This window comes from Panthera uncia (genome assembly GCF_023721935.1).
Source record: "Panthera uncia isolate 11264 chromosome D3 unlocalized genomic scaffold, Puncia_PCG_1.0 HiC_scaffold_8, whole genome shotgun sequence".
Taxonomy (NCBI): Eukaryota; Metazoa; Chordata; class Mammalia; order Carnivora; family Felidae; genus Panthera; species Panthera uncia.
In genome coordinates, this window is record NW_026057586.1 from 59,154,642 (window position 1) to 59,177,566 (window position 22,925).

The 22,925-nt window shown below is 46.4% G+C and overlaps 2 long non-coding RNA genes across 2 annotated transcripts in view; one reads left to right on the top strand and one right to left on the bottom strand.

The window, feature by feature from the left end:
- LOC125914836 (uncharacterized) overlaps positions 1–22,925 on the bottom strand; it is a 240,455-nt gene that overhangs the window by 85,268 nt on the left and 132,262 nt on the right. The window lies entirely within an intron of this gene.
- LOC125914834 (uncharacterized) lies at positions 1,297–22,917 on the top strand. Its single transcript, XR_007455455.1, has 3 exons — positions 1,297–8,710; positions 18,501–20,334; positions 20,979–22,917. It is a non-coding gene; the product is annotated as an uncharacterized LOC125914834 (long non-coding RNA).

Consider the following 22,925-nt stretch of genomic DNA (forward strand, 5'->3'; position numbering starts at 1 on the left):
AATTTTAAAACATTGATGAAATTGACCAGAAGTCAATTTATTACCTCACACTAGCAACTCTAATCAATGGCAGAAATAGACTATTCCTTCCCGCCAGGGTGGTCCTCTCCCACTGTAGCCCCTCCCCTACTTAAAGCATTTGTCATTTCAACTTATCCCACAGTCTTGTCATTTCTGGTTTACTTCTCTACATTATCAGTTAGATCGTATATATATACATGTATATATATGAGGTCAGCATCCTTTTTTTGTCGTTGCCTAAAAAATTTTTTATTTTATTTTATTTTATTTATTTATTTTTTCAACGTTTTTAATTTTTATTTTTGGGACAGAGAGAGACAGAGCATGAACGGGGGAGGGGCAGAGAGAGAGGGAAACACAGAATCGGAAACAGGCTCCAGGCTCCGAGCCATCAGCCCAGAGCCTGACGCGGGGCTCGAACTCACGGACCGCGAGATCGTGACCTGGCTGAAGTCGGACGCTTAACCGACTGCGCCACCCAGGCGCCCCTAAAAAATTTTTTAATTCAAATATCATTCACGTACAGTATTATATTATTTTCAAATGTTCAATATAATTGTTTAACAACTCTGTACATTACTCAGTGCTCATCACAGTGAGTAAACTCTTAATGCCCTCCACCTACTTCATCCATCCCACCCACCTCCCCTCTGGCAACCACCAGTTGCTCTCTATATTTAAGACTCTGTTTTTTGTTTGTCTCTTTTTTTTCTTTGTTTTGTTCCTTAAATTCCACATATAAGTAAAGTCACAAGGTATTTGTATATCCCTGAATAACTTATTTCACTTAGCATTATACCCTCTAGGTCCATCCGTGTTGTTGCAAATGGCAAGATTTCATTCTTTTTTCTTTTTAATTAAAAAAAAAATTTTTTTAAAACATTTATTCATTTTTGAAAGACAGAGAGAGACAGAGTGCAAATGGGGGAGGGCCAGAGAGAGAGGGAGACACAGAATCCGAAGCAAGCTCCAGGCTCTGAGGTGTCAGCACAGTGCCTGACATGGGGCTTGAACTCATGGACCGCGAGATCATGATCTGAGCCGAAGTCGGCCACTTAACCAACTGAGCCACCCAGGAGCCCCAAGATTTCATTCTTTTTTATGGCTGAGTAATATTCCATTATATACCATATATATACTCTGTGGTGTATATGTATACCATATCTTCTTTATCTGTGTATCTATGGATGGACACTTGGGTTGCTTCCATATCTTGGTTATTATAAATAATATTGCAATAAACATAGCATGCATATATCTTTTCAAATTGATATTTTCATTTTCTTTGGGTAAATACTCAATAGTGAAATTACTAGATCATATGGTATTTCTATTTTTAAGTTTTTGAGGAAACTCCAGACTGTTTTCCACAGTGGCTGCACCAGTTTGCATTTCCACCAACAGTGCATGAAGGTTCCTTTTTCTTCACATCCTCGTTAACACTTGTTGTCTCTTGTTTTTTATTTTAGCCATTCTGACAGCTGTGAGGGGATATCTCCTTGTGGTCTTGATTTGCATTTCCCTGATGATTAGTGATGTTGAGCATCTCTTCATGTGTCTGTTGGCCATCCGTATGTCTTCTTTGGAAAAATGTCTGTTCATGTCTTCTGCCTGTTTTTAATTAGATTATTTGCTTTTTTCACGTTGAGTTGTATAACTTCTTTACATATTTTGGATATTAACCCCTTATTGAATATATGATTTACAAATATCTTCTCCCATTTGGTGGGTTGTCTTTTTGTTTTGTTGATGGTTTCTTTCCCTGTGAAAAAATCTTTTTATTTTGGTGTAGTCCCAAGAATTTAATTTTGCTTTTGTTGCCCTTGCCAAGGGAGATGCATCTAGAAAAATGTTTGCTATGGCTGATGCCAAAGAAATTACTGCCTATGTTTTCTTCTAAGAATTTTATGGTTTTAGGTATTGCACTTAGGACTTCAATTCATTTTGAGTTTATTTTTGGGTATGGTATAAGAAAGTGATCTAGTTTCATTCTTTTGCTTGTAGCTGTCCAGGTTTCCTAGCACAATTTGTGGAAGAGACTGTCTTTTTCTGATTGTATATTCTTGTTTTCTTTATTATAGATTAACTGACCATACAAATGTGGGTTTATTTCTGGGCTTTCTGTTCTGCTCCATGGATCCACATGCCCGTTTTTGTGCCAGTGCCATACTGTTTTGATTACTACAGCTTTGTAGTATATCTTGAAATCTAGACTGTATTTTTTCAGGATAGAGGCTGAATTCTATATTTACCTTTTTTTCAAGGCTAGCATAGAGTCTAACAAAGGCAATGAGAAAATTTTCTTGAATTGATAGATCAATGGATTTCCTCAATTTACCAGAATATCCTTTGGCAGGAAATCCTTTGTCCAAAAAGGAAGTGGTAAGAAGACAAATTCATAGTAGGGATTTACTTAAAATAATCTTGTAATGTATATTCTAAGTTTATTAGAGATCCAGCCAATAATTTATACCTAGCTTTTGTTTTTGTGGTATTGAAAAGGAATTCTTGCATACAGAATATAAATTTGAAGCCCTTCAATATCTTAGATCAACAATGGAAAACATTATTAATTATTTCATCTATGACTATTTATTGTTCAGCATGTGCTAGGCCTGTGTTATTAGAGTCAAACAGGAAAATAGACCAATGTATTTTATTAAAATTTTCACCAATGACAGTAAAATTGAGCTGGGGAATACTGAACTTACTCAGTTAACCAGACATGTGATTTTGCAAGGGTTTCCTGGGATAATGTGGCATAGTTCCCCAGAACAGTGAAGCTCCGACTCCGTTCATCATCATGACTTGGACACTTCAATCAACTAATGGAAATAAAAACCACCACACTTCCAGGAAATCTATTGATTTCTGGGTCCTTTTGTTATTCATAACAGAGATCAGAAAGTTTTTACACATCCGGACAGATTTTATTCATCAGTGTGTGTGTGTCATATGCATGCCTAGAAGAAAGACTTGCCAGGTTTCATCAACCAGAGCCTTTAAGGACCACGTGAGATGTCACATTTTCTTTTTAGGGGAAGCCTCGGTGTGTGCTGCCTTTGATCTGAGCCTGAGATGGCCTTGAATTAGGGCAGAGTGGGATGGACCACCATTCAAATTGCGTGGGTGAATATGGGGGGGGGGTCAGTGGTTACTTTGGTTTAATAATTTAAAGCCACATTTTAGAATAGTAGAAGGTGATTTGCTTTGAAAAGCCTGTCCAGTTTGTAGATGAGTGACAAAATACGAATCTCAGTGTGCCAATAGTGTCAATGTATTTTGGGGTGAGATTTGCTGCCTGGGCAAGAAATAAGGGTATCTCATGCATGGTCACGTCTCTAAAAAGTTCCACGAAAGTTTATGTGAAATAGGAAACGGTAGAAAATATTAAAGAAGCCTTTTCAAAATAGGCTTTAGCATACAGATTGGATCTTAACCTAAGTAAGTCTGGCATCAGTCCTATTAAAATCAGGTTTTCCTTTTGGGTTCTAGCTAATGAGATGTGAACTGCAGAAAGACTAGTAAGTGTCCAAAGTCAAGTCAAACCACTTATAGGGGTAGATGGGGTAAAAACAAAAAAAAATAGACAGTCTGCCATAGGAGAAATTTGTATGGGACTTGGAAGGAGTGAGGTAGAGGCCATTGTCATGATCAGTGGGTCACCATTGCAGACAGAGCCCCAACTCCCTGACCTGCTGGCTGACCTTGTTGCGTGGGGCAGCAGTCAGATCTGAACGGCTCTGGCTTCCCATGAACCTCTTCTTCTGTCTCCAATTTATCCTCCCTGTCACCCATGTCATCATGGCTGGAGGAAGCGGGGAGGGACAGATGCCATTCCCCTCTGTTCCTGGTCTCTGCCACTTCCACCCTGCTTCCCTTCCTGGGGGTTGGCCTGCTGACTTCTGGCCAATTGTGTGCCAGGGGCAGAGGTAGCTGACTTGCACAGATGCCTTGTCTGGCTCTCACGACGGTGGAACGGCCATGCCCTGTAATAAAGCCTGTATTCCACGTCACTCAAGGCGGTGATCTACTGCTCTGATTGTACCCTGGCTGAAACATGTGTTTGTTCCCTGTCTCTGAGAAGAGAAGGACTTGGAGGAAGAAGGCAGCCACTCTCCTCTGTGTCAGAGATGACTGAACGGGAGTGTTGCTCTGGGACACAGTGAGATAATGGCATTAGCCCTAAGCTGCAGTCCCTGGGAGACTTTGGGAGTGTCAGCTTTGGAAAACTTTGGAAATAGGCAGAACTTGCTCTCTCTACAAGTGTCACATTGCTGGAAGGTAGAAGAATGAAACAGCTTCTCAGCAGCTCCTGATGGGAGATAGCTGTCGAAGAGCAGTGACCTGCGAGGCAGGAGCCCCAGCCCCCCATCTACCACTGCGGGTGGTTAGACCTCTGGCAACTTGTCTAATCTCTCTACCACCCAGGGAGGGATGAAAATATTGGGGAAATAGCGATTCCTATGTTGTTGGCTGTTCAGATGGTTAAGCAGCCCGATTTTTGTTTAAATGCCATGCAATCCACAGTGTTACGCAAAAGTTATTTTTATTGATGTGTCCATTAAAATAGTCAACTGCGTTCGTGTTTCTCTATCTCTAGCAATGCTGTGGAAGGAAAGAAATCAATGGGTTGGCAGTCAAATTGTCCTCAAAACAACTCATGAAAGCGATGACTTTGCCACCTGGTGAGTGGCCATCTGGTACTCTGACAGGCATAGTAGGCATCCCTCTGTCTCCCCCTCGTCAGGCCAGGCCCAGGTATCAGCTAGACTGTGTACCAACAGGAATCTGCAGGGATCAGGAGGCAGGGATGAACATAAATAGATCCTTGTGTCGGCAGGAGAGATCTTCACCACCTTAAAGCACCAGAAACGATTTTTCTCACAGTCTGGCCTCACTCCTCGGCAGAAAGAATGGGATTTGTTATTTTTACATCTCTTAAGAAATTTAAAGACCAAACTCACCAGGGCTCCTGCATGGAAATTTCGACCAGGACCTATTTCTCAAAGACTCGTTCCCATTGCGTTACCATTTCAAAAGAGCTGAGTTCATAAGCATCTACTGTGCAGTCTTGAACTCATCTCATTTTGGAGGTGTTCTGGGAAAAGTTTGACATTTAACGGGGAGAGCTGTGATCGGAAGCTTTTAGGTCAGCACCCTGGAGCACGGAATTGTTTTGGTGACTGTTTTGCAGGCAAGATTTTGTAAAAAAAAAAAAAAAAAATCACTCATATTCTTAAAGGCCCATCTGTCCGGGGCAGGAGCATATTTCGCCTGTGAGGGTAGGCGCGATGATGTCCCAGCTGGCGTGATAGTCACGGGATGAGCTGTTTTCCAAAATGCTGAGGGGGGCGGGGGGGCACACAGGGTGAGGGCAATGGCTCCAAAGGCTTCAGGAGAAGTTGGGGAGAGGCCAGGGCCCTGGTGAGATGCCCCTGGAGGCGGGGTGGCGAGATGAGGGACCCATCCCGTGAGTTTGAGGTGGCACCCTTCTCCGAACCAGAGTCCACACACTCATACTGGGGCTCAGATGTAGTTGTGGCCACTCCTCCATGGTTCTGACAAGTCGGGGCTGGGGTGCTGGAGGGTCTTGAGGCCCTTGATTGGCTGGAGGAGGGGCGGCGGGGGATGTGGCCCGAGAGGAAGGACCATTTTCCCTTCTTGTCCAGAGCTGCCCTGCTGAGCAGTTCCGCAGGGACATCTAAATCTAGGTGAGCCTGAGGCAGAAACTCTGAAGAGTTGTGTCCTCTACTTTGCTTGCGATAGGGTCGTAGTAAGTGTTTACCAATTGGATTTGTTTACTCTGGTATGAGGACGCTCCTATGTCACCCCCCACGCCATTGCAGTGGATTTTAGTTTACTTCTGATGACAGGAATGCAGCTGGCCACCAGGTTTCCTGATTATTTTCCATCACTCGAGACGCATTTCACTTTGCAATTTGAAAAAGCAGTTTGGTTTGGGGGGTGCGTTTCTCATCCTGAAATGCACAATATAATGAAACAAACTTGCTTAACCTGCTGAGGATGCACGTGAGCGGTCTGAGATGGTGAAAAGGAGCTGGAATATCTCATTTTTTCCCACCTGACCCCCCCACTGCTGACCCTCACCAGATGGTCCCATGGGGTGTGGGTGTAGGGGGCGACGAAGGAGGGGGAGGGAGAGGAGGATAAAAATGAAGAAGAAAGGAAAGAGGCAGCAAAGGAGAGGGGAGGAAAAAATAGATGAGAACACAGAGGGGTGGGGGCGCGTGGATGGGAAGGGGGCAGATACAGGTGAGTGTGACAGAGGCTACAGAGAGAAGGATTTTGAATGTTTCCAGCTCTGTAAAGAAATTTAGCACACCATACAACTCTTCTTTCTCCAAAAGCAATCAAATCAACAAACAAATACACAAGAGCGTGACTCCCCCTTAGCCACACATGGCCACTCCAAATGCAGAGCAGAGTGGCCCATGGCTGGGGAAGATGAGGTAAGACAGGGCCCTGGGGCTGTGGAGGCTGTTGGCCCCTTTCCCGGGAACCTAAGACTCTCCCAGAGCCCACAGGGTGGCGGGACAGGGGACAAAAATTCCTATCTAGTCTCTGTGCATTGGAGCTGGGCTCTCTGCCAAGAACGAGTTGTCTTCTCGGGCTGCTTCTTAAACAGAATTGGGTTCTGGGACTAGTGACCCCGGGGGACGGGTGACCAGAACATAGACCGGCTCTTGAGGAGTCCTATGAGCAGATGCAGATTTGCCCAAAGTCATCAAGCACTTACCGTGTGCCTGGCAGGGTCGCAAGTCCTCAGTGTGTTTTTATCTCTTTGGACCTCCGCACCCCCACTCCGGGGACCCTTTGGCAGTGGCTGCTGCCCCGTGTTGAGCCCAAATGGAGCTGAGACTGTATTTGCCCGATTTGGACTCTCTTGGTCCCCGAATGGACACCATGACCGCAGGGTTGCGGATCTGGAAGGCAGGCTTTGGGGCTGCCTGGGGCTTGTAGCGCTTGACGTATGCAGATGAACCAGCAAAACGGTGTCCCGAGCAGGCTGCACACACTGTTAAGAATCCTAACGCAGGAGTGAGCGGTCTTCTTGGCGTCGGTGGCTCACTTTGAACAGGGTTTGCCGTCAGATTCCCGAGAGGGCAAAATGTTATCAGGAGATCAATCAACACGTCCACTCTGCTCTGGCCAAAGCAGAAATCCCCAGTTTTGCAACATCCTTGTTCCTTTTTCGCACGCAGGGGGAGAAGGTGGGAGCTTTGCTTAGTCTCACTCTGATGGGATGGGCTGTGACCGCTGGTGGTACCTGCCATATAAGAAATGGCTGGGAATGGTCATGGAGCATTTTCTTGATGGTATGACACAAGCCAAAAGACTGCCTTGGTCCACCGTCAGTCCGTTTCCGGGACACCGATGAGCCAGACTGGGAGTCTCCAAAGGCCCTGGTTCTGATGCTGAATTCTGCTGGTTCCGTGGGCTACCTGCTCCTGATTACTGGATGCAGGGATTCTCTCCTGTGTTCGGCTATGAAGTCATCTGATAAAGCCCGGCTGCTTTACTGCCTGGCTGATGCTGATCTGTGGAGAGTTTTTATTGCTTTACACGTCGGTGCTTATCCCTCTGGGCGATAAGAAACCAACAAGACTGTCTTGGTAGGAGGGGCCCAGAGCCACCAGCATTGTTCTCCACCTAAACCACTGGGTGTGACATGGGACTTTGGGTCACAGTTGGGGTCCATGTGTTCTCTGCTTGGAGGCCATGACCTCCTGTCCCTGGAGATGAGGTCCTCCAGGGCAGAGGTGCATAGAGCACTCTGGGGCAGCTGGAAAGGGGAGGCCACTGTGTTTTTTGTCCCGGGTCTTACCCCAGTGGCTGCTGGAGAGGGGCCTTGGAGGCAAGGAGATGTGGGGCAGGTCCTGGCCAAGTGGGAAGAAGCAAATTCACCTCCGAGGGGCCAGCCTCACCTCTCAGCCCTTCTCCTCCCCACCTTTCCCCCCTCTCTTCCCTGCTCATCTGGGTCTCCCTCCTCCTCCTCCTTTTTTTCTGGCCTTTGTCCAACTTTCCAGGCACGTGATTTCCGTGTGCTCCTCACCCTGTGATATGCCACCCTCTGTGATATCAGGGCCTGTTCCCCCCAGCTCCTGTGTTCTCAAGGGGCCCCTGGACCAGCCCCACTGCCAGCTGCTCTCTCCTAGCCTGTGGGCAGGCCATTCATTAGCCAAGAAGGCCTTCCAAGGACCCATGGCTTCTTTGGAACTCACAACAAAACAGGTTCTGTAAGGATTAGTGAGGCACCAGCTTTTATGCAATAACAGCTAATCCCTTGTTTTCATAACAAGGTTGGGAGAATCTGTTTCTTGTTTCTCCAGCTTGTTTGTTGATTCTAAATAGCTGCAGTGCCCGTGGCAGGGATGGTTAAACTCCATCCATGACTCATTGGTACCCCTGTCTCTGCCTCACAGGTGTCACTGCTGTCCTTGGAGCAGACCGTCCTCTGATCACTCAGCTGTCCTCGGTCCTGGATGCATGTGGAAATCACCAGGAGCTTAAAAAATTACTGATGTCTAGTCCTGCCCCGAGGCTTCTGATTTAAGTGGTTTGGATGGTGGCCTGGGCATTGAGATTTTTAAAATATCTCCTGGTACTTCTCATATGCAACCATGAAGAAAACCATTGCTTTCTGTGAATTCAGGAAAGACTGAAGGTTGGTCAGGGGCCTGGGACAGGGTGGGGGAACAGACCCTTTGCAGTGTTCTCAAATGGTTTCACAAGGGTCCTGTCTCTCTAGGAGACCAACATCTTGCACTTCTCCTTGTTTATTCACTCAACAAACATGAGTTGAGACCTTAATAAGTGTTAGACTTTAGGGAGACCCATGGAGAGGACACGAGGTGGCTGTCACAGAGTTTACCAGCTCTGGGGAAAATGGAGTTGAAAAGAGATAATTGGGACACTCTGCCATAACTATTTTAAAAGAGATTGTGTATGAGCTCAGTGGAAGGAGGGTTGGGTTGGGGGTAGGGTTATAGCATGCTTTTTAGAAGTTATAATCCTTATTTGGCAGAGAGAGAGAGAGAGAGAGAGAGAGAGAGACTGAGCAGTTTAGCACAAGTTGTGTGCTCTCAGTTACTCAAGGTCAAGGGAGAGACAAGGTGTTGATTCCCGCAAGGTCTGTCTTCAGATGTGTCTGATAGGCTTCTCCCTCCACAGCTAAGGAGATGACCTACCATTGCACTATGGGATATTAGATATTATCTGGAGAATTAAAATGTTTTTACCTACTGTCCCATGGATCTGATACTCAGTTCTTAGGAATGCACTATGGGTCATTGCTATTGGACATGTGGCCTGTAGACCAGCAGTGGCAGGGTCACCTGGGAGCTTGTTAGAAATGTAAATTTTCAGGCTCCCTCTCAGACCTACTTAATCTGGATCTCTGGTAGTGGGGCCAGGAATTTGTATTTGATGAGCGCTGGAGGCAATTCTTATGAGGGCCAGTGTCTGAGAAACTCTACCAGAGGTCATTGACTCGGTTCCCAATGGGGTGATGTGATAGGTTGCACTGTTATTCCCGATCTTTCACCCTCTTGGGATCCACACCTTTTCCATGCGACTCTGCATTCTTCCCACTGGAGTAGAAGTATATTCCCTTGCTCTGACGGTTGACAATCTTTGGCAATAGAAGGCATTACATGTTTTTGCTTGCCCCTCTGGGAGCTTCCAGCTTTCACGTGGAAAAAATGCCATCAAGAAGCTGCTGCCTCTTCAGCCTAAGGCGGCATGACTGCATGGAGCAGAGCTTCCCCAGCTGGCCTGTAGACTGTAGCCCAAAGCGGAATTTCCCTAGCTGAACTGTAGATCTCTGACCCTGAGAATAAATGCATAGTATTGCTTGCCCCTGAGTTCTGGGATGGTTTGTTATGCAGCAATGGCTGACTGATACAGCTGATTGGCATGGGTTTTATATATCCACGCAGACAAGATTCAGCACCCCAGAGGTGAAGCTATTGGTATCAGGAAGCGAGGCCAGCGTCTGGGGTTGGGGGTCAGGGGAGGCTGTTTGTGCCCAGGGGCCCCGAGCTCTTTGCCTCATGCGTTCTCAGTGGCTGTCCCTGAAGTTCCCTGCTTCATTCTCCTGGTATTATCCGTTCAGATCCCTAAGAGAATTTGATGAACTATGCCATAGGCCACAGGAACCATCATTTAGCACTCACCTGAATTATGTAATGACTTCCCAATGGATCTCCTTGCTTCTACGTATTGCCCTAGTGTCTCCTCTCAATGGAGCAACCAGACCTACCCTTTTAAAGTCTAAGTCAGATAGTGCCCCTCTTTGGCTCCACACCTTTAAATGACTTCCCATTCTACTCAAAGCCAGAGCCCTTGCCGTGCCCACATGAGCCTGTGCGTTATGGCTCCCTGTTCCCCATGGATCTTCATTCCTATTATTCCTTTGTTCATCCTCTGGGCCCCTCTGGCCTCCTGCGGTTTCTTGACCAAACAAGCTTGCTCCACCTAAAGATTTTTGCAACCGTTGTTCCTCTCACAACCACACTTTCCCCTGGCTCTGGGAAATGCCCACACGGCCGTCTCCCTGATTTCTTCACTGTCTTGCTCAAATGTCACCTCACCAGAGAAACCTTTCCTTTGAGACATAGAAATGGCAGTCCCTCCTTTGCCCCATATCACACTCTTTATCCTCCTTACCCTACTTTCATTTTCTGCTCTTTATATCCATCTGACGTGTTATCTATTTATCTATTTTCATACTTAGCGGCCGCCTTCCAGCCTCCAGAATACAATATTCATGACAGCAGGGAGTTTGTTCACTGCCCTTTCCCCAGTGCCCATAACAGGCACATAGTAGGTGCTTAATAAATACTTGTAGAGCGGATGAATGAAAAAAATGAATGAGTCATAAGCTAGACTGTGGTTTGGGAACCCCGTGGTCAGAACATGGCTGCCTAAATTGGCCCATCAGCCGGGCCTAGGGGCAGGGACATTTCCCCTACAAGGGGCTAGAAGTATGCCAGAAGCCAGAACTGATTATGTCTAATTAGACTCTGTCAAGGAATGTTTTTTTTTCTTTTTTTTAAAAAAAATGTTTATTTATTTATTTATTTGAGAGAGAGAGAGAATGAGATGGTGGGGGGAGAGGGGAAGAGGGAGAGAAAGAATCCCAAGTAGGCTCCACATGGTCAGCACAGAGCCCTACGTGGAGCTCCATCCCACAGACTGTGAGATCACAACCTAAAGCTGAAACCAAGAGCGGGATGCTTAACTGACTGAGCCACTCAGGCGCTCCTTTCACAGACGTGTTTTAACTCAAAATTCATCTCATGTGATATCCTCTCCCTGTCAATAAAACTGTATCAGATACCGAATCAGAATTAGAGTTTCGGTGAGCTGTGAATATGAACGAGGGACCCGGGTTGAACTGGTAACCTAACAGTTTCAGGTAACTAGACAAGTTGCCTGAATAACCGTATCAGTTTCTACCTCCTGGGAGACTTTCCAGTGGGAGCCAGAAAAAGCTCCCAGGACAAAGCTCCCCCACCTTCCAGGACAGTGCTGGGTAGGGGCAGTGGCTGACAGTCTTGGGAACACTTATTCTCTGCTTTTGGGACGGGCCTGTTGAAATCTCAGGATACGGTAGGCTTTGCTGGAGTTATAGACCCCGACGTGTCAGTGGCTTAACGCAAACAAGTCGATTCCTTGCCCGCACCGCATCTGAGGTGATCCGACGTCTCTCTCAGAAGCCCTTCTCCAACTGGGACTCAGGGACCCACAGAGATTCTCACTGCGGCTCTGCCCCCTGGGGGTTCTCTGCTTCCAACCGTGCAGATGTCAGTGGTCGTGGAGAAGGTACACCTGTTCCCCACTGCCCCGGTCCGGCTGGGGCGTTACTGCTGCTCACAGGCTCGTGAGGAAGGCTCAGGCATGCGGGTCAAACCCAACTTTCAGGGAGGCTGAGAAAGGTGTCTTCCAGCATGCCTGGACAACGGAGCTGGTGTGGGGAGCACGCAGCGGTGTTTCTGTTATTCTTCTACGTAAGTTAACATGTCTCTGCTGTAGGTCCATTGAATTATGTCATACTTTAGTTTTTACATGGCAGTCTTATTTCTAACAAGGCAAGTAGCAACCAGGAACTTACTCCCGAAATAAATCAATAAAAGCTGAGCCACGTCGAGGAGTAGGGCGTGAGCGCTGGACAGTTGCTTGCAATGGCAAGTAAGCCCCTGGGAGGTGGGCACTGAGTGAAATATTCACAGATAGGTACAAACTTCCTGTTTGTGCAAATCTTTTAGATGCGTATGCAAGTCACTGAGACCTTTTTTTTTTTTAATGAAATATGTGTTACCAATTCAGTTAAATGACTAGAACGGAGGTGACGTATTGCCAATGTTTGTCAGCAGTTTGCATTGCCTTAGCATTTCAGATCACTGGATCTTGAAGGATATGAGAGGTCACTAAATTGAATTCCTTGACTCTTAAATATGGGGTAACTGAGGCATGGGGATGGGAACGACATCCTCAAAATACAGCAGAGCTGGCCGGTTGACCGGATCACCTGAATCTTCCCGCCCCCACTCTGGGCTTCCTCTGGGACTTGGGTTCTTCTTCAGGTGCAAGGAGGGTTCCTGCCGAGGATGTCAAAGATGCCCCAGGGTATCGGTGAGCCCGAGGGGTTGTGCTTTCTTCTGATTGTTTAGCCATTGCCCCAAGGCAAACCTAGAAGGAGCGAGTGGCATTTGCACACACAATTTCCATGAGAGGGCAGAGACCTGTCTCCTCATCCTGTTGGGGCTCCCTTCCAGGTGGAACCGCAGGAAGCAGCAGGACCGCGTTCAATAGCCTTGGGGAAAAACACTGGGGCAAGATTTCTTTGTGTCCTTTTTGTGGCACCTGATTCACTTCCTTTGCTTTATATATAGTTTTCCAGGAATAGGAAGAGGTGCTTCTCACCACAAAGATATTAATACCCCGAGCAGAGAATTTGAAAGAAAACAACCAGGGATGGAAACATCAAGTTGGATGGGAGCAGGGTGGAGAAGGAGAGAGAGAGATTGAGAGAGAGAGAGTGTTTCACTATTGTGGAGGAAAGTTCAAAGAGATAAGCCAAGGCCACTTTCCTGTGTAATCAAATGATCTGTTTTATTAGCATGGTATCCTCACAAGAATTTTCTATAGCCTACTAGGTGATACAAAACATAGCTTATTATTATTATATTATATACAGTATATAACATTATGATTATATATTTTATTATCTGCTATTAAACATGTCAGAATTAGCTGACTTTGGAAGAGCATTGGGAATAATTAGCAGTCATCTGCCATTCACCAGGCAAGTTGGCCATACCTCCCTGCCGCTAAGTCACGGTAGTGGCATCGAGAGAAGACACGATAACGAGCCCCAATAATAAGGCAGCCCAGAATCAGAGCCGTCCTCCGGAGCCCAAGGCACCGTTTTAGGAGGACAATTTTGGGGCAACTCTATAATGGAAAATCCCCAGTTCCGTGAGCATTCAGGGTTGAAATAAATGCAGATTTATTTCATCTAGGAAGTTTAATTACTAAGTGAAAAACGAAGCCTTTCTTCTGCAATTGGAAAATTTAACTAACATGGAACAAAGGAGAATTTCTTTTTTTGAAGCTAGCGAGGAAAACTACCAGTGTTTTGGTTTAGAGAAACCAGTCTTTTTTTTTGGTTTGTTTTTACTCTATTTCTGACAGAGAGAGAGAGAGAGAGAGAGAGAGAAACAGAGAGAGAGATACAGAGTGTGAGTGGGGGAGGGGCAGACAGAGAGGGAGACACAGAATCCGAGGCAGGCTCCAGGCTCTGAGCTGTCAGCACAGAGCCCAAATTGGGGCTCGAGCCCACAAACTGAACCGTGAGATCATGACCTGAGCCGAAGTCGGACGCTTAACCGACTGAGCCACCCAGGCGCCCCGGGGAGATAGTCTTTGACTTCATCCTAAAATGAAACCTGTCAGACCATAGCCGAAGACACGCAAACACATTTTTGTGCATCTTCATGTAAGTCCATAGAGGTGGGCTAAGGGGATATGTATGTAAACGCTGGGGAAGGCAGGAATGTGGGGTTGCCGCATAGGGCTTTGCCAAAGGGAACGTAGGTACATGTGTGCATATCGGAAGAGAGGAAGATGGGCATCTGGGCTGGGCGCCAGGATAGGAAAGAATACAGAGGGGGTCTGTCCCACCTCCAGGGACATCCTAACCTACAAGAGATGCTCTGTTGGGGGAGCATCAAGAGTAAGAGGGCCCGTGTTTTTTTCTGAGGGTTTTGTGCACCTTGGAGGCATGGCATGACGAGATGTCATCTAACTGAGAAGTGTTGTCACCTCCGGGAAACCTACCGCCTGGGGTGTTTTAGGGGACAGTGTAGATACCCAAAGTAAAAATGGTGCAGTAGATCTGAGTGAGCAGTACTCACTGTGTGTAGGACCTAACTCTGGCCATGTGGATGCAATGTCCTGTGCTTTTTTTTTTTTAAAGTAAAAGTTTGGATGGTGGTTGTAGATCTTGCAGAATCCCTGTGGGCTGGACAGTTGGTTGTCAGCAGTGATTGGGAGCCGGACTTGAGGAGGGCGTAGACCTTTGTTCTCTTTGGATCTAGGATGGCTGGGAAGTCACACGCCATGCGGACCTCTGAGATACAGTCAGTAAAACCCACCTGGGGAGCTTTCAAAAGTGCATACGCCTGGATTCCATTCTAGCAAGACTAACGCTGAATCTCAGGAGGTAGAATGGGAATCTGGGCAACATGAGTCTGAAAGGAGCCTTCAAGGGCTTGCAAGGCCATTAAGGCTGAGAAATACTGTCAGAGAGCTTGGGGGATTGAAGCCTGTCCCCCCAGAATTCATGTTTACCCTGAACCAGAGGACGTGACCTTGTTTGGAATCAGGGTCCTTGCAGACGTAATTAGTTGAGTTCATGCTGGGGTAGGGAAGGCCCTGAGTCCAATGACTGAGGTCCTTATAGGAAGAGGTGAGCACAGAGGTGCACATAGAAGAAAAGGTCAGGTGAAGGTGGAGAGGACATTGGCATGACACCATGAGCAGAGAATGCCTGAGGTCACCATAGGCTGGAGAGGCAAGGAAGGATCCTTACCCTAGAGCTTTCAGAGGGAGAACGGCCTGGCTGACATTTTGATTTCTAGCTTCTAGCCTCTAGGATTGTGAGAAAATACATTTCTGTCATTTTAAGCCACCTAGGTTGCTGGTAATTCCAGCAGCCCTAGGAAATGAAGGAAATGAGTACAGAGGGGATTTGTAATACCTGACTTTAGGGCCTTTCTTTTTCTTTCTTCTTCTTTTTTTTTTTAACCAAGGTGCTAACGGATTTATATGCAAAGAATCTCATTAGGGGCTCATGTTCCCCCAAGAGGGGAGCAGAGGCTAGGCAGCCTTTTTCTTTCTGGGTAGCTGCAGAGCCTTAGTCTCCCCAATAAGCGACACTGTAGGGGTGTAAGACTGTCCAGACTCATAGTGGAAGATGCCCTTGGTGGATAAGAAGACATGTTTGGAGAAGAGTCCATCACTCTGAGGAGCGTGCCCACCATTTGGCTTCTCAGAGCAAATGGAGGTGTGGCTGTGACTGCTCATCGGCAGTGAGGTTGACCCTAAAGCACAGCCACAGGTGCATACTGTAGATGTCCTTGGCCTTCTCCAGAGGGATGTGCAGCCATTTGGCAGGTGACTGCATGTTGAGGAAGGGGAACGAGTGAGACTTTGAGAGAATTGTTAGATGCTGGCTGTGAAATGACACTACCTCTTAGGGACTCAACCTCTTAGGGACTCAACCCCCATCAGCCAGAGCAGGGGATTGTTACGGTCAAGCGATTAATAGGATTTTGACTCAGGTCCATTTCACAGTGGGCCAAGTGTATCTCTGAACCCATTTTATGCTTATATCTCCAGTTCTGGGCTACATAATTGGAAAAGACATAGTCAGTAACTGGCAGAATCCCCACATTGGTTTCCTGACCCATGGGATGACCTAAGGGCTATTATGGTGGGAAAGGCCAAGTGGAAGATTCTAGAACTGCCACAGAAGCATTACGGCATTCCTGGAGGGACTGCAGGGGTTAGTGCTACTATTAAGGACTTGAAAGTCAAAGTTAGCAAATTCGACAGTGTTTTCATTTAACTTTCCTGTTTGGCTTACGCAGATGACAGATGGATTTTAGGAGCCAACGGTGGGTCATTGTGCATTCAGTCACGTGGCGACTCCAATGGCAATTGTTATTCCACATGTGTACATTTTTCACATCTTCTAGCATCTGACATGCAGCTACCAGGATTTTGCAGATGCCTCTTCCCCTCTATACATGTTAGTGAAGGTTATCAGAAGCAGCGTACGCTTAGCTGGCAGGGCTAACAATGTACCTTCACTGAAACAAACTCGTCTCTAGTCCTCTGTCATAATCTAATCCACAGGGCTCTTGCTTGTCCCTCTATCCCACGGGACATCATACTGATCTATTATACTGATGGCCATTGATGATATGCTGATGGGACCTAGTGAGCGAGAAGTAAGCTGGGGGACACTGACCTAGACACTTCGGTGAGACATATGTGTAACCGAGGGTGGAAATGGATCCCATAAAAATTTAGGAGCTTTAGCTCAGTGAGACTTTCTAGGCGCCAAAACACGCTGAAAGAGAATTCTCCATATCTTGCACTTCCTCCACTAAGGAGAAGACACAAGTCTAGTGGGTCTTTTTGGATGTTGAAGGCAGCAGGCACTTCATTTGGTCATGTCATCTGCATCATTCATTGAAAGACTTCACAAGGTACCAGTTCTGAGTGGGTCCCCCAACAAAAGAAGGCTCTGTGGTAGATGGCTTGGCAAGCTGTGTTGCCAGGTTGACCTTGCGATGAAGGATATTTTATGACGCGTCATGTCTCTGACACATGGATGCTATCCTGAAACTTTGGCAGCTCCTTGTGAATGAATCAGAGAGAAGATCTTTAGGATTTTGGAGCATAGCCATGCCGTTCTGCAGATGGCTCTTCATCTGAAAAATAGAGTTTGGCTCATTACAAGACTCAGTCTCTATGTCTTTATAGAGCAGAGACTGAACACTTAACCACGGAATCCATACCGTCCATCATGAACTGAATGTTTTCTGACAGACCAAGTCATAAAGTTGGGCAGGCACAGCTTTCTGTCATCAGTTGGATGTAACATGTACAATATCAGTCTTGTGATAAGCCACATGTAAATTATACAAACAAATGGCTCAGATACTCATGGCTCCCAGTCCCGCTTTATTGCCTCCTCTTTCTGAGCATCCACATATGGCATCACTGGGGATTCGTTATGACCAGGTTAATGAGAGGAAAAAACTTCAGTCTTACCTTATACAAGATTGCATGACATGGCCCTCCAAAGATGGATGAAGTAACAAGTAGGATTTTGTATGCTGCTTTAGGGAGAGACTTAGTCTGTCTTTGGTCATGTGATGGTAGTTGCATCATTTTGGGTGAAAACGTAGTTTTGTTATCATCCTTACTTGGGAATGAAACATGATCTAAGGGGTGCCTGGTGGCTCAGTCTGTTAAGTGGCCAATTCTTGATTTTGGCTCAGGTCAGGATCTCACGGTTTGTGAGATTGAGCCTCGTGTTGGGCTCTGCACTGACAGCATGGAGCCTGCTTGACATTCTCTCTCTCCCCCTCTCTGTCCCTCCCCTTCTTGTGCACTCTCTCTTTCTCTCTCTCTGTCAAAATAAATAAGCTTAGAAAATGATTTCAAAAGGTATATGCGGATGTCTCATTGAAAAAGGGTGGGCTGTGATGGTTTTGTGCAGTGTTAACTTGGCTAAACTGGAAATATGTTCCCAAGGGTCATTGTGTGGATGTGAGTTAGACACACTCAAAGAGAAATCGTGTGATGCTTGAAAGGTGGAAAGAAAGCAGCAGCCATTACTTTCTGAAGATAGTTGTGGTTAGATGTGTCGAGAGACAAATGTAGAGACACGAGTGGATTCCGGGCTGTTCTTTCTGCTCCTCAGTGAGAGTCCGTCAGACAGTTGCTGGTGGGGCCCACACTATCCTTGCTGTGTCCCACTCCACCTCCAACTCACCTTCCTGACAGCTGGCCCTGCTGGCCACCAGTGAGCGAGACCTGCCTTCCACAGCCTTCTCCACGGGCTCGTCTCTTGGGAGATGGGCGTGCCTGGTCCCAGCAACTCTGGCAAGTACTGACTTGTCCATTGGTGCCATCCCTCTCCAGTTCCAGTTAAAGAATCCCTCTTTTGGAGCCTTATTTCCCTAGTTTTCCCATAATTGCATGAGGTGTTGTTTCTCTAATAAATAAGAATTGTTGGTACCTCGAGCTTGGAAGAGAAGGAGAAAGTCCCCAAATCCTTGAAGAAATGAGAACAAATCTGGCCATTGTCAGGGAAGCACAGCAGGAACCAGGTCATTGACCCGTCTGCCTTCGCCACCTTTGCTGCCCTGCAGGCACACACCGAAACACATCTCAGTAGAAGTCTTCAGCGTGAAGTTTCCACCTCAGTGATCTGAACCTTCAATGCACACGTTGAGGCTGAGAGGCAATTGTGAATCCAGACATATTCACGGCTACACTTCAGAAGACAGTAGGAGCCCCATGCACCCGTCTTGGCAATCTGAGTTTGAGGTAAGTTATGTAATAGTGTCAACAGTCAGATCTTGGGTGTGGGATGGAGAGAGGAAGCTTCCAGAGTATGTCAGTGGGCGGGTTGTTGAGGTCTAAATCTCAAGCAGTCATATTAACTCACAGTTTAGCAGTAAGCAACATGTGAGTTGGGAGCCTCAGGGAAAACTGTCGAAACATGTGTCTGGAGTCTCCAAGTGCCACGAGGTAATCATTTGAAAACTTTTCACCCCCTAAAGAAACGCTCATAGAGCTGGGATCACAAAAGCAGACTTCTGAGATAAATTTGGAAATATTTCTTATCTAGACCGGCAAACAAACAAACAACCAAACAAACACGAAGCCCAGGTGCACTATGGGATTCTAGAAGGACTTAGTTGCAGAGATCCTTAAACCTGGAACTTTTAGGAAATTAATTGAGCACCATTAAATGTGGCTATCTTTCCAGGGGGACTTTTTAATGTTTAAGTCATGGGGAGAGCTAGTTACTAAACCAGAAAGGTGGTGCTCTTTTAAGAACACCGACAAAATCAGGAAATTTAAGTTCTCATCTGGGTGTTCCCAGAAGAGTCACTTATTCTCTTTAGGTCAAAGTTTATTCATCTGTAAAACAAACAGGTTGGGCTAGATCAGAGGATAGATTAATCTCCCGATTCAGCTCTAATCAACGAGACTTCAGGGCTGAGGGGAAGTGTTCTGGGAATGACGTCTGCCTTGGCCAGGCAGGAGCCTGTAATTGAACGAGAACCAAGCCTTTAGCCTGGGATCTTGGATGTTCAGCCTCACCACTTACCCAGCTTTGTGACTGAGCTTCAATTCCCCCACTTTCTGGTTCCCAAATGCCACTCTGGTCTGATGCCACAACCAACTGGGTGCATTTAAAAAATACTGATTTCTGAATTCCAAAATTGGAATTTCAACAGATACAGTTCTTTAGTTCAACAGATCCAGCTTGGAACAGGGATCTGTGTTTCTAGAAACCTTTTCAGGTAACAGTGACTGGTAGCCTTATTTCAAAATCCCTGCTCTAACCAACACACACACACACACACACACACACACACACACACACTCAGGTTATTACTCTTACACACTCCATGTATGTAAGGAAGTCCATTTAAACACAGAATTCTAATTTGAAAAAGAGAGAATTCCTTAGTCTCATAATAAAATGAGTTTATTCACTTATGCCCCTATCTCTGCTAAAGGGTTTGAAGTGCAGGAAGTCTCAGTTAGAAGTTCTTCATCTAGGGACACCTGGGTGGCTCAGTCGGTTGAGCCTCCGACTTTGGCTCGGGTCATGATCTCGTGGCCCATGGGTTCGAGCCCCGCATTGGGCTCTGTGCTGACAGCTCAGAGCCTAGAGTCTGCTTCTGATCCTGTGTCTCCCCTTCTGTCTGCCCCTCCCCCACTCGCTGTCTGTCTCTCTTTCTCAAAAATAAATAAACGTTAAAAAACAAAACAAAACAAAAAAAAGTTCTTCATCTGACTTTCCAAAAGACTACAGGAAAGGCTTGCTTGGAGGAATACAGTGGAGACGTCCGGCATCTGGACATTCCTTCTGCGTGATGGCACACATCTGGCTCTTTGGAATGAGCAGGACGTTTCCTTTCCAGTTTCCCTCCAGATGTCTGAGGATGTGAAGATACAGCCCAAGAGGTGAGCAATTTATCAAGCGTCACTGACTAATTAAAAGCCAGGGCTCGGCAGAAACCTTGCCGGCTTCATTATCCTCATCGTGTAAAAATGCCCAGGCTTTTTCATGCAGACACACGCTTCGGTCAATCAGACAGTGGACTTGTTTGCTCCCTTCGCTTTATCCATCCAGGCCTAAGAGGCCCACAACTAAGCGAGAGATTGGTGTGCATGTGCAAACGGATGTCCTGGAACAGAGGGGTGAAGAGGGGCTCGACAGAGGGGCTTCTATAGAATCCAAATTAAGCTAATGCCATTCAAACTCCTGCCCAGCTTATGTTGGGCCTTCTCAAGGTTGCCGAAATTGAATTCAAAAGCCAAAAACGTATTGCTAGCCCGGCTCACAGAACAACTGCCGATTGCGAACACATGGTTTAGCAATGCGTAAGATGCTCTGGGGTGACACTTGGGGTTGTTGATTAAGTGGGATAATCAAAGAAACATCATTCCATACCCTTGCCCTTGCACACCCGCTCACATCCAAAATAATTTTTTTTTTAGAAAAAGCACTAAGAAAAAAAAAAATCACTAAGTGAAATAAAAATCCCTGATGAAAATACTTACTGGTCCCAAAGATGGAAATTAAACTTTGAATTTGATTTTCATAGATGTCCGCGGAAATGCCACATAAAGCAAGACGCTGTGCACTTAGGGATTCTTGCAGTTTTGGGTGCAATGTCTGAAACGAAGGAGGTTAAGATCCTCGGCCATGAAGAATCCAGCACGTATATCTTTAGGGGACAGCAAAACAAACAAACAAACAAACAAATCACGCCGGAGACATGTCTGTTTCATCAGTCAAGGACGCCTGTGGACACTAGGCGAGGGCCAAACCAAATGCCTGCGCTCAGAAAATACCCACTGGGCTGAGGAGGGGCAAGGGAGGAGGTGGTCAAAGATAGCCTGGCGGCCCCTCTCCAAAACCCCAGCTTGGAAATGCTTTGTTACAGGCAAGTGTCGGTGGCTTAGGTTCGAGTGGGTGAAACCTGGACCAAGAAGGTGGTCCTGCCGAGTGGAGGAGATGAAAAGGTGCTGGTGCTCAGGCAATTTCAGCGTTCTGGAGTATTTTCTTTTAGTGCGTGCTATTAGAAGAACTCCTGGCTGTAAGAGGCTGTGCAGATAGGCAGAGAGCACCCTGGCTCGGCTCTCCGGGTTTTGTGCTCAGCCTTGCTGTTAACTCCCTGCAACGTGGGGGACTCACTCCACCTTCCGAGTCTGAGTCTCCGTTTCTCCTTATCTTCTTCGGCAGATTCCCTTTGCAAGAGGAATTCCTGGCAGAGTTCTGCTTCTTTCCCCTCCTCCTTCTCCTTTGTCTGTAACCACGTTCTTGCTGAATAAATCCGTCCCTATATCCTCACGGACACAGGCCTGAAACCCTTTGAGATGTACTAATGGCAGGCAGAGTGTGTGTTTGGGGAGGGGGTGGCTGGGTAACGCTGCTGCGTGTAGATTGCAAGGGGGACAAAAAAACCGTGCAGACAGATGCTTTTCTCTTTCTGTTCTTCTCTGGTGGAGGTTTCCCCCAGGCTTGGCCTGGTTGGAGCAGAGCTGAGCATCAGGACATTCTGAGTTCAGAAGGCAAGAAGGAAAATGCAATCGGCAAGGATTTTCTCTTGCTCACGCCCCATCCTGAGTGCAGCCTGGTGGCGGGGACTGTAGTCTGAAGCAGCGCTTCCCAAAGTGTGCCCCATCCCCTCCACCTGGTTAGCAGCCAACATTGCCCAGATTCAGATTCAGGGAAGAAGTGTGGGTACAGCCGGGGTGGGGGGCATTCTCAGTCATGGTTCACTTCCCAGTGGATTCTTGCTGTGTTTCTCAATCACTTTTTTCATTATCACCTCCCTTAGGAGAAAAATTAGCTTCGATTAAAGTTCTGCCTGTTGAAGGAAATGAAATACTGAGAAGTAAGCTTTTGATGGGTAGCATTCACCTTTGGAAAGCCACAAACCGTGATAATATCTGTGGTTTTTGGCCCCAGAGAATTAATTTGTGTCCCATTAGGGGTGATGTCTCCCACCTCGAGAGGGCATGCTTTGGAGGTCCAAGCAGGTGTTTCAACAAAATTGCCTGGTTTCCAGAGGCCATACCTGGCGTCTCCTTCTTCTTTTCCTGGGACAGATGGGAAACTGTCCCAGGAAAAGAAACTCATTCCTAATTTGCTTGGAACCTGATCAGGTTTGTGATAGAGATAACAGATAGAAGAATTATTAATGTATGGAGGGGGATTTGGAATAGGTTTTAAGAGGAAGGGTTCACATTTTAGTTCTGCCTGTTGTTGGCTAGTTAACCTTAGGCAAGTTATGTAACCTCCCTGGGCTTCACTTTCTCAATCTGTAAATTGGAAATAGTATGACCTCACCGGGTTTTTGTGACCATTTAATGATAAAGTACATGACATGTGCTTAAGAGAGTGCCTGGCACCTATTTAGCTTTTATTGGAGTCCCCATTTGTTCATTTTCATGATTAATTTTTAATCCGATTACCTAATTTCAGGCATGTGAAGTGATAATAAGTAAGTGTTCCCAAATAACACTTTTATGTTTTTGCTTATTGG